Here is a 15,192-nt window from a genome sequence, read left to right on the forward strand (position 1 = left end):
CTATTCTGCTTGGATATAAAAGATGTTACTTGTCTTATTGAAAAATTTGATGATGTATGGCTTTGGCACAAGAGATGATGTCATGTTAACTGTGATAATCTGATTAGTATAAGTAACATGAAAAGAGTTAGAGATTTTCCTAAGTTCAAGAAACTAGAGAACATAATGTGCAGACAATGTTAACTAGGCAAGATGACAAAGTCAAGTTTTAAAAGTAAAGCTTACACCTCTAAGGAAATACTTGAAATTGTTCATACTAGATTTTGTGGACCTATTGAAGTGCAAAGCTACAAAGGAGATAGGTATATAATGCTACTTGTTGATGATTACTCTACAATGATGATTGTCATGTTTCTAAAACAAAAATTAGATGTTTTTCAAATTCTTAAATGGTACTTGGCAAGAGTTGAGAAAGAAATAGGTAAGAGCTTGAAATGCTTGAGATTAGACAGAGGAAGTGAGTTCACTTCACATGAATTTGAGATGTTCTGCAATGATAGAGGAATTAAGAGATAGACATCAACACCTAGGACACCTCCACAAAATAGAATTGTTGAAAGAAGAAACAGGTCAATAATGGATTGTGCTAGAACACTAATGATGGAGAAAAATGTTGCCCTGAAATATTGGAGAGAAGCTGTAAATACTGTAGTATACATCCTGAATCATGTCCAAGTAAAGAAAGGTACTCACTCAACATGTTTTGAACTATGGTATGGTCATCCACCTAATGTGAAATATTTTAAAGTATTTGGAAGCAAATGCTATATTCTTAAAGATGTTAGAAGTGGAAAATTTGATGCAAAGGGTGAGGAAGGTATATTCTTTGGTTACTCCACAAGAAGTAAAGCTTGCAAGTGTTTAATTACTAACACTAAGAAAATTGTGGAAAGTGCAAATGTGAATTTTGATGAGTTTACAAAAGTACATGAGATTGAAACTACAAAAGAACTAAAAGACTACAAGACATTTGCATACTATTATGAAGGAATACCTACTAAAGAAGATATTACAAATCATGTAGCAAATCAATAGCAAGTTTCAACAACTCTTGAGTCACATCTTGTGAATGCCAAGTTACATTTAGATGCTAAGTTGTAAAATGAGAAAAATGTACAGTCTAACTCTGAGATTGGCACACATGAAAGAGATACTAAAACACCTAATAGAGATGCACATAGTGATATTGAAGCTGAGAGATAGAATGCAGCCACAAGCACTAAGCCAAGATTATCCAAATATGTCAAAAGACATCATCCTATAGATTAGATCATTGGAGAAAAAGATACAAGGCCAATGATAAGAAATAGGTTGAAAGGTGAAGCATGTTTACTAAGAATGAAGGAACCTAAGATAGTGAGAGATGCATTGGAAGATGATGATTGGTACAAGGCTATGGAAGAAGAAATTCAATAGATAGAAAAGAACAAGACTTGGAGCTTGGTTCCTAGACTAGAGGACAAGAATGTGATTGCAAAAAATGGATATTCAAGAACAAGCTAGATGAGAATGGTGAAGTGACAAGAAATAAAGCAAGACTCATTTGTAAAGGGTATGCACAAGAGAAAGGAAATGAATATGGTGAAACATTTTTCCCTGTTGCAAGAATGGGAGGAGTAAGAATTCTACTTTCTTATGCTACTTACAAAGGTTTTAAAGTCTACCAGATGGATGTCAAGTCTGCATTTCTAAATGAAATATTAGAAGAAGAGGTCTACATTTAACATCTAGAAGGATTTGTGGAAAAAAATAACAAGAACATGGTATGTAGACTACACAAAGCCCTATATGGATTGAAATAAGCACCAAGAGCATGGTATGAGAGACTTCATACTTATCTTGTTAAGATTGGATTTGAAAGGACAGATGATAACAACAATCTATAGAAGATAGATAAAGAAAAATGTATACTATTATTTGAAATTTATGTTGATGACATAATATTTGGAGGACAAAATTCTTTGCATAAAGATTTTGTAAATTAGATGAAGCAAGAGTTTGAAATGTCAATGTTTGGTGAGATCAAATTCTTTGTGGGATTACAAGTCTATCAAATGAAGTATGGTGTATATATCACTCAGTCAAAATATGTCAAGGAGATATTAAAGAGAGTTGGACTTGAGGATTCAAAACTAGTAAGTACACCTATGGTAACATCACTCAAGTTATCAAAGAATAATGAATCAACTGAGGTCAATCAAACATTATACAGATCCATGATTGAAAAATTGTAATATGTAGTACACAATAGGCCTGATATTGCATTAGCTATAGGGATAGTTGCTAGATTCTCTACTAACCCTAGAGAGAATCACTTGATGGCAGTAAAAAAAATAATGAGATATTTGAAAGGAACATAAGAGTATGGTTTATACTATAAGAAGAAAGAAAAGTTTGAATTGAAAGCCTACACTAATGGTGATTGGGCTAGAAATATTGATGATAGAAAGAGCACCAGTGGAGGAGCATTTTTCTTAGGCTTACTTGTTACATGGAAAAGCAAAAAGTAGAGTTGTACTTCCCAATCTATTGCTAAAGTAGAGTACATTGTTGCTGCTATCAATTGCACAAAAATTGTATGGATCAAATAGCTACTAAAAGGAATGAAGGAAGAAATCACTAAAATAGTGACACTTTACTATGACAATACAAGTGTATAAATATATCAAAGAATCCTATCATGCATACAAAGAGAAAGCACATTGCAATAAAGTATCATCATGTAAGGAAGTTGGTTCAAGACAAAGAGGTGAAGATGGAATATATCAACACAAAGGAGAAAATTGTTGATATCTTCATGAAAGCATTATGTAAGGATGCTTATGAGTATATAAGAGGTAAGCTAGGGGTGATACCCTATCAAAGGCTATGTAAAAGATAGAGGGAGTACCCTACATCAAAAAAGTTGATATTCATTTCATACAAATTGATGCAGTGGATTTTACTTTAGGAAGTTGCCTAAAGTAATCATAGATCTAGAATCCCAAATTAATCACAAGCAAGGTGATAGAGGGAGAAAATTGGAGAACCTACAAAAGCTTATATCTGCATATACAAAAGATGCCACGTGTTGAGTATATGTCTTTGGCATTATTGTCAAAGAGGGAGAAAGTACAAGAAATTGATCTAGTGTATACTGATCAAGAGGAAGATGGTTAAAGCAAAAAAAGTCAAAGGGAGAAAGTGTGTTGAGAAAAAGAATAGTAAATTGATCAGTGCACAAGAGGAACAATGAAGTGAGTGTTGGAAATCTGATTGAAAAGCTCATTAATGAAGATCAAAGAGGGAGATTATTGCAAAGAAAGAAGATTGTTGTTTTTAATCATTTTTTTGTCATTGATATCAAACTTGATATTTGTAGGAATGACATTCTCTTATAAGGTCTAAGTATTATCACTTAGTTGATTGATGAAGAGGATTTGATCAACAAGATGTAACAAGAGCACCTAAGGGAAAGATTGAGTTATGATGTTGTAATGAAGTGCAAGGATCAATTAAGACAATGGTTAAATGATGTATTGATAGCATACTCAAAGATAAAGAGGTTGGTCACACTTAGAAACATTGGAGGAAGAATTTGTAACAAGGTGGAATGCAAAGCTTAAACTAAGATCATTAGTGGGTATCGAGCAAGTTAGTTGAACTTAAGAAAATTCTTAGTACAAGTTGAGTAATAGTAAAATTCTAGTGGGTGCCAAGTGATCTTCAGGTGCCAAGCATCAAAAAATCTTAGTTGGTGCCGATTGATCTTCAAGTGTCGAGCATTGGGAAAAACATAGTTGATGTCGAGTAACACAGTATGTATCAAGCACTAGTTTTTCAATAATGTCGAGCTACTAAATTATTTTAAATGATGAAGATTCACCAAATCTAAGCTGAAAAAGTGGTTTTCTTGAATTTTGTGAGAGAGTTGGAAGATAAGAATGATGAGTTGGTCACACAAAATTCCATGTAAACCATTTTTGGGTGAATTCAAGAAGTTTCTAGAGGAAACAAAATATGGATTAGATGCAATGAATCCTACCTAATCTAGCTAATTGAAATTAAAGGATGGAAGAATTGAGAAAGAAAAGGAACTCCAAGACTTCTATTTAAGGAGTCATAGACCAAGAAGCAAAGAGCTACTGATAATGTTGCTATAAAAGTGCCAAACTATGAAGTAGTTAGAAGGGTGTCAAGGAAGTGACATCTAGGAGAAGAAAGAGCATAGAGGCTCTACTTCTATAATTTTTTATGAAGAGATGATCGTACTGGTAGATTGAGCATGGAGAATTAAGGAGACTAAGCTTGAAAAGAGGGCAAGCTATCAGAGTTGCAGTGATTGAAGGCCAGACAAGTGTATGAGCTGAGAAGTGATCTGAGAGCTACAAGATAATGTGTATTTTGTAGTCAATTCAAAGATTTTCTAATCCTCTCTAGCAATTGTATTAGATCTAAAAATCCTATGGACTTAGGTTGGCCTAATATCTATTTGTAAATCCTTTAACAGGGTGACATTACAAGTGAATGTTCTAAAGTCCTATAACTAGGCCCACTTCTAATCAGATGATTAAAACCTTTAACAAGGTCACATTTGATAGTGTGTTGTAAGTCTTTAATAGGGCATGCCTTTCATAGGGCATTACTTCAGAAGAGTGAGAATGGAGTAGCATGTTACTGATGGTTTTTCCTAAATTGGTTTTCCATGTAAATCATTATGTTATGTATTGATTTCTTATGTGTTATGCTTGCATGTTGATTAATAGTAACTTGCTGGTTGTAAAAGTTAAAGATTAGATGAATGAATGTTTGAATGGGCTCACTACACTTAGTGAAAAGTTTGAATAGGACATTTAGACCTTGAATAACTAATTCAACCCCCCCCCCCCTCCCCTCCCCCCTCTTAGTTATTGTAAAGCATTTCTAATAAGAGCCATCTGCTGATTTAGTTTCAAGGTACTAGAAGCAAGAAGATCAAGATGTCCAAGAGAGAAGTTCCCAAACTTTTCTGCATGGTAGAGTCTGATGAAATCACACCTTAGATTAATAGGTGACTTGTTAACCTCATAATGGTTTTTGACACTTGAGTGCCAATACACTTAACCACTTTCTATATTGGAGCTGAGTACACCATGTATGCCGAGCCACAACATGAGCCGAGTCAGGAAAGACTTCAGGTGCCAAGTGATCTTCATGTGCTGAGTAGTCTTCATGTGCCAAGTGAAGATTAGGTGCCAAGTAAAGTTCAAGTGCCAAATGACTTTAAGTATCGAATAGAATAAAGTGCTGAGAAGAATCAAGTGCCGAGTAGATACAAGTGCCGAGTGATATTCAAGTGCTGAGTCATAGATGATGCCAAGAAATACAAAAATGAAACAAGTGTTGAGTAAGCCATTTTTTTTGTTAGTGCCAAGCATCTGGAATCAGCAAGTGCCGAGTAACACAGAATGTACATATGAGTTTTTAACTTCATTGATTCATATGTAAACAATTTTCATGGTTTCCATGTGATGAATCTTGAAGGATTAAATGATAAGATCGAATATTTTATTTTTCCTATGCAATCTACATGCAATAAATAAGAAAAATGGAGAAGGCATGCAACAAATAAGAAAAGTGCAAGGAATAAGTGGGAAGCAAAGATTCAATATGGATCATAGATCCATACCTAACCCTAAATCCTCAAATGTATTTATAAGGAAGATAAAACTTCATTGTAAAAGAGAGTGAGTGGACATACAAGGGTGTTAAAGGAAAACTATTTCAAAGTAAGGAATATCAGATCATAGAGGATCAAGATCAAAGATAGTAGATCAAGTGCCTGTATTCAATAATCGAAGGATTGTAATCTATCATGTTTATTGTACTTAATACTCTCTAGCAATTGTATTATAATGAAAATCCTATGGTGATAGGTTAGCTTAACAACTATTTTGTAGATCCTTTAAATAGGTGATTAAATCTTTTAACAGGGTGACACTTCATGTAAAGTGTTTGTAAATCCTTTAACCAGGTCACTATTGATACAGTGTAAAGCCTTTAACAAGGCAGGCCTTTAACATGGCAGACCATCAAAAGTGGTTAAAACCTTATTGCTGCAGCAAATTTTGTGGGTATCATCCCCACCACAATTTTACCTTCTTATTTTTGGAGGGTTTCTGGGTTACCAAAATCTCAAGTGTTATGTGGTGATGATAATTGTTTGATATGTTTGTATGCATGTAATCTACTTTCTATTAAAAGATTTTAATGGTAAAAATATAATACTTCTAATTCACCCCCACCCTGCCCCCTTCAGAAGCATTCTTCCTATTTGAATATTCCAACATGACTATGCACAAACCTCAATTGGAATAGAACATATAAATCCAACAGGACATCTTACTAAAGATCATTGAACAAAAAGAAGGAGCACAATCAAGCAATGCTGGAGATTGCCTCTACACTTAATTATGCAGAATATGATGACATCAAAGACTATGACACTAAATTCAAGATGTAGAAAGCCCTATTAGATGTCTATGGAGGAGATCAAAATGTCCAAAGAGCAAAGAGAGAAATCCTAAGAGGAAAGTATGATGACATGAAAATGGAGGAAGGTGAAAATGTTGCTAAATATGCTGCAAGAATGAAAGAAGTGGTAAGTGCAATGAGGAGTCTAGGTGGTCAATTGGAAGAAGAAACTGTCATCAACAAATACTTAAGAACTTTGCTCCCTATCTATGCTATTGGAGTTTCAGCCATCCAAGAGCTGAGGTGTGTACAAGGAAACACATTAACCTTTGAAAGAATAGTGGGAAGACTTACTGCATTTGAACTATCCAATTTTGATAACTACAGACCTGAGAACCTTGAATCTACTTTCAAGGCCAAGATGACAATAAAAGACACTGAGGAGGAGACATCAAGTAAGAAGAGAAGAAAAGGAAAATATGCATCTAGTGATAGCAGCACAGATGAGGAAGATATGGAACAATTAGAAGCACTACTGGCTAGAAGATTCCATAGATGCAAAGGCAAATTCAAAGGTAAGCTTCCTATCATATGTTTCAATTGCAATGAAGTAGGTCATATTGCTACAAGATGTACACAAAAGAAGAACTACAAAGAAGGAAAAAAGTACATGAATAGGAGAGAAGATGATAGCAAAGACTACAAGGAAAAAGGAAAAAGATGCTACATTGTTGAAGAAGATTTTGATGAGAATGATGATGACGTAGTCTATGTGGCCATGAAGGATAAATTAGATAAAGAAGAAGATGAAGCAACAACTTCAATTACCTGTGTGAACAAGAATGAAAAGTGGATCATTGACCATGGGTGCTCAAATTACATGATAGGAGATAAAAATAAGTTCATTACCTTTACTCAATATGATGCAAATAGTGTTAGATTTGGTAATGATGTTCCATGTCAAATCAAAGAAAAGGCTCCATTAAGCTCACAGAGAAAATTTCATGTGATAATGCATACTATGTTGAAGGATTGAACTACAACTTTTTGAGTTTATCACAATTAGGCAATGTAGGTTGCAAAGTTGAATTTGGAAATAAAACTTCCAAGATCTATGACATTGATAGAAATCCAATAGGAAAAGGTGAACAAACTAGGAGTAATCTATTTTACCTAGATATAGAAGATGCAACATGTTTTATTATTAGACTTGATGATGTTTGGTTATGGCATAAAAGGCTATGTCATGTTAACTATGATAACCTAATCAACATCAACAAGAAGAAAAAAGTTAGAGGGTTTCCCAAATTGAAGAAACCTAAAAACACAATGTGTAAACGATATCAACTAGGGAAGATGACTAAGTCTTGTTTCAAAAGAAAAACTTACACTTCCAATGAAGTACTAGAGTTAGTCCATACAGACTTATGTTGTCCAATAGAAGTGCAAAGCTACCTAGGAGACATATACATAATGCTATTTGTAGATGATTATTCCAAGATGTTGACTACTATGTTTTTAAAGTAAAAACATGATTCATTTCACATGTTTAAGTGGTATTTGGCTAGAGTTGAGAAGGAAACAGGAAATAATATGAAGTGTGTAAGGTCAGAAAGAGGAGGTGAGTTCACATCAAAATAATTTGAAATATTTTGCAATGACAAAGGTATCTGTTGGTGTAAATAAGTATTTACTTATTACACTTACTTAAATTTACTTAGGTTAATGCATTATTTAATTATTTTGCATTATTTTAATATTTTTTATTTGTGAGACACTTAGGAGTTTGCACACCCTTTTGAGTTGTCATGTAGACAACACAGGAGTACACAACTCTATTTTAGCACATGGTATCTACAACACTATTTTGCATGTCACACCCTTGAAGGCTTATCCTCTCATCACTGCACTTACTTCCATGCTTAATGGAGGATAACCCATATCTGGTGGACATGTGCTTGGTTGTATGATATATCATGGTGCTGATTATGAGGCATTCTAGATGTATCTTAGAGCCCTTTATATACAGGCACTCCTAGTGTACTTTTACATTGCATTGCATGGCATATTGATTACATTGTCATTCTAATCATACTCTCTCTCTCTTTGGTCTACTGTGTGCTTGTGTTTGAGTTCTTAGTTCTTGGGTGAATTTTGCCCTTAGAAAGACTCTTACATGGTATCAAAGAAACTTGGAGATTTTCTCATCACATAGCCATTCGAGACCATGCTTGCTTCATCACCTTAGCTTGAATTCGTAGTGCTATATAAATTAGGAGCATCTAAAGCTAGATTTGACCTCGCCATTGTGTCCAAAATGCTGAACCAGTGAAAATCAACTATAAACTCACCTACCTTGGGCTAAAGTTGACCATGAGGCAAAAAAAATTTACAAATCAGAACCCAGAGGCTTGGATTTGCTATATGGGTATGATCTTATTTTCAGATCTATAATTTAATTTTCAAATTTATAGTTTATTTTTCTCTGCATTGCATTTTTTATTGCAAATTTTTGGAAATTTTTTTAGCTCTTTAGGCTGGTAGCAGAGAAAATGTTTTCTGCAGAACCAAGCTATGAGCTCCCGACCTGCATAGGGTATATTTCATTTTATTCATAGGTTAGTTCTTAATTCTGCGAATACATTTCTACGACCGTTCACCTACAATTCTGGCACAATCCATCAGCCTTGCCTTTACACCACCAGTGGGCCCTTTAATATACCCTTGGCAAGCAACAACCCTAGCCTGGCTACACCATAAGTCATGCGGCATTTTTCTTTTAAAAAGCATAGCCATCGCTAACCCACTGCATGTGGGATTAAATTTGCAAATTCTAAGAGTGTTGTTCACAAATCTAGCATAAAATCTTGGATTCTCATGTTGACTTCAGATTTCTACCCACACAATTTGCATTCAAGCTTTTCAGCATCAGTAACATCATTTTCTCGGCCACGCGACTACAATTTTCTAGCATTGTAGTTGTCTCTCCGACGGCAACTAATCCACAACTCATTTTCAACTCCTGGCTGAATTGCATCCCACTGTTGAAGGTTTTTTGATGACTATGACCTCTTTGTAGTCTCTAGCACCCAATCACTGGCAACGTTCCAAAATAAACTTCCATGCACGTGTGAAAGGAGATTTTAGCAGATATTTTGTTTGATCCCAGCACCATCAAAAATTGCTCGGATATTCATTTCTTGCCCATGGACTTTTAGCTCTGCCCATGCCTTCTTAATACTGCAACATTGACTGGTTCACCTGCCATGTAATAGTTCCAAAAAAGTCCACGCAGAACATCCAGTCAGTGCTGATTCGATAGATCAATCAGTGAATCCTCATCTGCCATGTGTCCATCAGACACATCCACTCAACATTTTTGTTAGCACATTAGTATTGCTACATCAGCCACATGGATAGCTGATATTTTCAACACCTCATTCTATCGATCACCATGTGCATGTCTATATAGTACGGATAACTGACTCAATTGGTACATCACCTGAGGGTGTACATTTTTTGCTGACATCATCAATTCTTGAGGTTAAAATTGATGGTCATTTGATCATCATTTCAAGGGATTTTATAACTGAAGCGATAGCCATTTGATCATCAAATTTAGACTCGCAGTTTTCCTTCCAGACCCTCTTCAGATTGCTTTTTAGTTTGGCAGCCTGACCTTGTGAGCCCATATCTTAGACATCCAGACTATGATTCAGGTGCAATTTATTTTGAAATTGGGTAAAATTTCTTGAATTTTCTAGTGGTGTGTTATTTTTGTAGTTTTCATGCATAGATTTTGTAGAAATTGCATTTTTTAGTGATTGTACCTACATAATCCTACATTTTGGAACTTCAGAAGCTCCATATGGGCACATCTGGTCACTTTTTTAGGTTCTATTTTTTTGAAAGTGCATACTTTTTTGTCTACTTTCTAGATCTGAAGTCAGATTCTAGGGTTGTGTGGACAAATTTCTCACTTTCAGAATTAAGCCTTCTTTGGCATTGTAAAGCTTTGATTCTTTTTTAGAATTGTTGTAAATCTAAGCTACAGTGCTTAAGTGACAGATTTGAGCCTCATAAGGCAGTTGTAAAAATATTGCATGGAGTAGATTAATGGAAAAAGGATATAGTTTGTACGTTGATGGTACAATTACTAAACCCACTGATGCTAAAGAACTCATTGATTGGCAAAATCAAGACCGATAGGCTTTAGGTGTTATCAGGAGTTGTGTACATGGAGATCTTCTCTTTCACATTAAAAATTGTTCAAAATCTAAAGAAGTATGGGATAAACTTGAACAGTCGTATGGTAAGGTGGATGAAGAAAAGGGATTTCAGATTGAGGATGATCTACTTCTCTTGGATCCTAAGAATTATGACACAATTTAGGATTATATCATCAAAGTCAATAAGTATAGGGCACTTCTTAAAGATTGTGGAAATCCCATGAAGGATGATAGGTTGATTCATCATATTCTGAAGAGGCTACCTTCTAAGTACGACAACTTTGTTTTGAGTTTTAATACTAACCATGGGATCTGCTTACCAGAAGCCTTGCTTTGATGGATTTGTAGACATGTTGATTGTTGAACAATCTCACTTGGTGGATTTTGGACTTATCAAGTCATCTAAGATCAAAGTCTTGGTGGCTAGTGATGATCCCAAAACAAGTCAAGGGGGAAAAAGCAACAACAAGAAGAAGCAGTGGAAGTAGAAAACATAATTTGAGACACAACAATCCTCCTCTCAACAAGGCAGTTCTTCTTCAAAAAAAAATTGAAGTAATGAAAAGAAAGACAAACTCTTTTGTGCATACTGCAAAAAGCCAAATCATGACAAGCATCATTGCAAGACAAAAAGAATCGATGAGTTAGAAAATCTACTCAAGAAGAACAAGATTCACGTGCCAGGTACTTCCAAGGATTCAACTCCTACCTCTTTGAAGGGTAAAGGTCAAGCACTGACGGAAAACACAAGTTCTTTAGAATGGACACTTGACTTAGGTGCCTCTTACCACATGGGTTCTTCAAAGGGAGACTTTTCTTCATTGAAGCAGTCAAAGGTACCACACATCTTCGTGGGAGATGAGACTAAGATGGAAGTTGAAGGGAAAGGACATGTGGAAATGGAAGATGGGGAATTCAAAGATGTTCTCTACATTCCAAATCTAAGTTCCAATCTCCTATTAGTTTACCAAATCACTCACCTTGGAGATGGTCATAAGGTTGAGTTCCTTCCAGATTCTGTGATGGTGCAAAGTCTCAAAGATGATTCATTGGTAGCAATGGGGAAAGTAAATGAAGACAAGAGGCTTTATTCCTTCTCCCACTTTGTTCCTAAGAGTCCTTCCCAAGCCTTGTTAACTCACTCACATTCACAAATCAACTTATGGCATGTGTAGTTTAGTCACCTTGACTTCTGCTCTCTTCAGCAACTTTTCTCAAAACACCTGGTCAAAGGTCTACCTAATATCAGCTTTTCTAAGGGAGAATGTTCATCTTGTTCAGTGGATATGAATCTCAAGGAGAAGTATGATAAAGGGAAGTCTTCTCCAACTCTAGTTGTTCTTTAGCTAGTTCACATGGTATTAGTAGGACCCTTTGCAGTGATTTCAGTTAACCAAGGCCGCTACATACTCACATTTGTTAATGAATTTTTAAGATTCACTTGGGTCTTCTTCCTTCATCATAAGAATTAATTGGTTAATAAGCTTCAATACTTCAAGACTCATGTTGAACTCATGTCAAGGAAAGCCATCAAAGTACTAAGGGTGGACAATGAGAATAGATATGTCGGCAAAAGACTTAAGAACTTTTGCATTGAGGGGATTGATCTTCAAAACTCACCAGCATTTAGTCTGCACAAGAAAAATATTGTAGCTATGAGGATTAGGACTCTCAATACCATGGCAAGTTGCATGATTAAGGCCAAGTCTCTTGATCTTACACTTGAAGTTGAAGCCATTAGCAGTGCTACTCACATACTTAATAGGTCTCCTCATCTAAACTTAGATGGAAAGACTCCTTTTGAGGCATGGTGTGGCAAAAAATCAGTTGTGAGTCACCTTAGAGTCTTTAGTTGTCTAGCATGGGCAAACCTATCTTCCAGGAGTTGTAAGGCACCAACACCTAGGCCTTGTACCTTCATCAATTATGAAGACAATGTGAAGGCTTATAGATTGATGGATCTAGAGACACATGAGATTTTTGTGGAGAAGGATGTTCACTTTGAGGAAAGTCCTCTAAGCTTATCCTCTAATCCTCTCCACATTTTATACATAGTGGAAACTGATAGTGACACCAACGATAGAGCTTCATTAGGTTCAGACACGTGGGGTTCTATCGACAGTTGTAGTGAGAGGTCACATCAGTCCAATACATGTTCTTACATTGCCATAGTGAAAGGTACACCACATCATGGTAAATCTAGTCTTCCATCTCTAGCTTCAGTTGACTTGGGAGACAGACTTGAGGACTTACATCTTCTCATTGATAATGATTCTTCTATAGTTGTTGTGAGGGCTCACTTTGACCCTCATGTCCATTCTCTACATGATCAATCTTCATAGGTTGGCATGATTGTGGATACTTATGAACAACAATTAGTGGAGGTCTCTTTGTTAGTTGAGGAGACATATGGTTTAGAGGAATAGGTTCAATAGACATCCTTTCCAGATCTGCATTCATTCTTTTCAACACAGTTGGAAGGGGTGAACTTCAGCATTAGCACATGGATACTTGAGTAGGTTTCAGGGCCAACACACATCTTTAGGGTTATACCTTTACCTTTGTTTCTTCCTAAGGGGAGGAACACCTTTTTGCATTATTGGACCAACTTCTTCATCGGAGCAACTTTCACTTCTCAACATTCTTCTTTTGGGGGGGTGGGGAGCCTATTCTATCTCTCTTCCTTCTTTTATTCTCTTATGTATATACTAGATGTATTGTCATCATGGGGGTGTCTTGATTACTCCATCCATCCATGCATCCTCTTTTATCTCTCTTTTTGGGGGAGGGTTTTTCCCATGAGGTTTTCCCTCTTTCCCCACTTTATGAGAGATTTGCATTTTCATTATGTACATAGGTACCTAATATGGCCTAGTAGTTGGGACCCATTATGCATCTTCATCCTAGTTCAAAAGCTTAAGGGCATTCCCCTAAGTTGCACTTAAGGGGGGGTGTTGGTGTAAATAAATATTTACTTATTACACTTACTTAAGTTTACTTAGGTTAATGCATTATTTAATTATTTTGCATTAATTTATTATTTTTATTTGTGAGACACTTAGGAGTTTGCACACCCTTTTGAGTTGTCATATAGACAACACAAGAGTACGCAACTCTATTTTAGCACATGTTATCTACAACACTATTTTGCATGTCACACCCTTGTAGGTTTATCCTCTCATCACTGCACTTACTTTCGTGCTTAATGGAGGATGACCCATATCTGGTGGACATGTGCTTGGTTGTATAAAAAATCATGGTGCTAATTATGAGGCATTCTAGATGTATCACAGAGGCCTTTATATACAAGCACTCCTAGTGTACTTTTACATTGCATTACATGGCATATTGATTACATTGTCATTCTGATCATACTCTCTCTCTCTTTGGTCTACTGTGTTCTTGTGTTTGAGTTCTTAGTTCTTTTGTGAATTTTTCCCTTAGGAAAATTCTTATAGTATCAAAAGGAAAACATTAACACCAAGAGCTCCACCACATAATGGTATTACTAAAAGGTGGAATAGGTTGGTGATTGACTGTGCTAGAACCTTAATCATGGAGAAAAATGTTGCACTAAAGTACTGGAGAGAAGCTATAAGTACTAGAGTCTACACACTAAATAGAGTTCAAGTCAAGAAAGGTAAAAATGCAACACCTTTTGAATTATGGTATGGTCATTCACCTAATGTTAAACATTTCAAACTATTTGGTTGTAAATGCTATATTCTTAAAGATACTAGAAATGGAAAATTTGATGCTAAAAGTGATGAAGACATATTCCTTGGATACTCCACTAGAAGCAAAGCATATAAGTGTTTGAACACTAACACTAAAAATATTGTGGAGAGTGCAAATGTAAATTTTGATGAGCATGTAGAAGTTAAAATTGATGAGTCCAAGAAATCAGAGGATTATAGATCCTTTGTATACTTTTATGAAGGAATGACTGTTAAAGACAATGCTACAAATCAAGTTGCGAATCAACAACAAATTTTAGTAACTACCAAGTCTCAACTCATGAATGCTGAGCTACACTAAGAAGCCAAGCTGTAGAATGTAGAAAATGCTCATTCTAATTCTAAAAATAGTATACATTAGAGGAATGATGAAGTGCTATATGAAGAAGAAGAAAATGATTCTGTAGCTGAAGGATCAAACTTGGAAATAAGGACAATGCCAAGATTAGCGAAGTATGTGAGAAGACATCACCCTGTAGATCAAATCATTGGTGACAAGGATGCTAGACCTATGACAAGGAATAGATTAAGGAATGAATCATATCTATTGAGCAAGGTTGAACCTAAAGTAGTGAAATATGCACTACAAGATGATGACTGGTATAGAACCATGGAAGAAGAGATAGATCAAACTGAGAAGAGAAAAACATGTTCTCTAGTTCCAAGACCAGCTGATAAGAATGTGATTGGTACCAAATGGGAGTTTAGAAACAAACTTTATGAGAATGGTGAGATAACAAGAAACAAAGCTAAGCTAGTTTACAAAGGCTATACACAAGAAGAAGGACTAGATT

Source organism: Cupressus sempervirens, chromosome 8 (assembly GCF_028749045.1).
Source record: "Cupressus sempervirens isolate cs-2001-9-10 chromosome 8, ASM2874904v1, whole genome shotgun sequence".
Taxonomy (NCBI): Eukaryota; Viridiplantae; Streptophyta; class Pinopsida; order Cupressales; family Cupressaceae; genus Cupressus; species Cupressus sempervirens.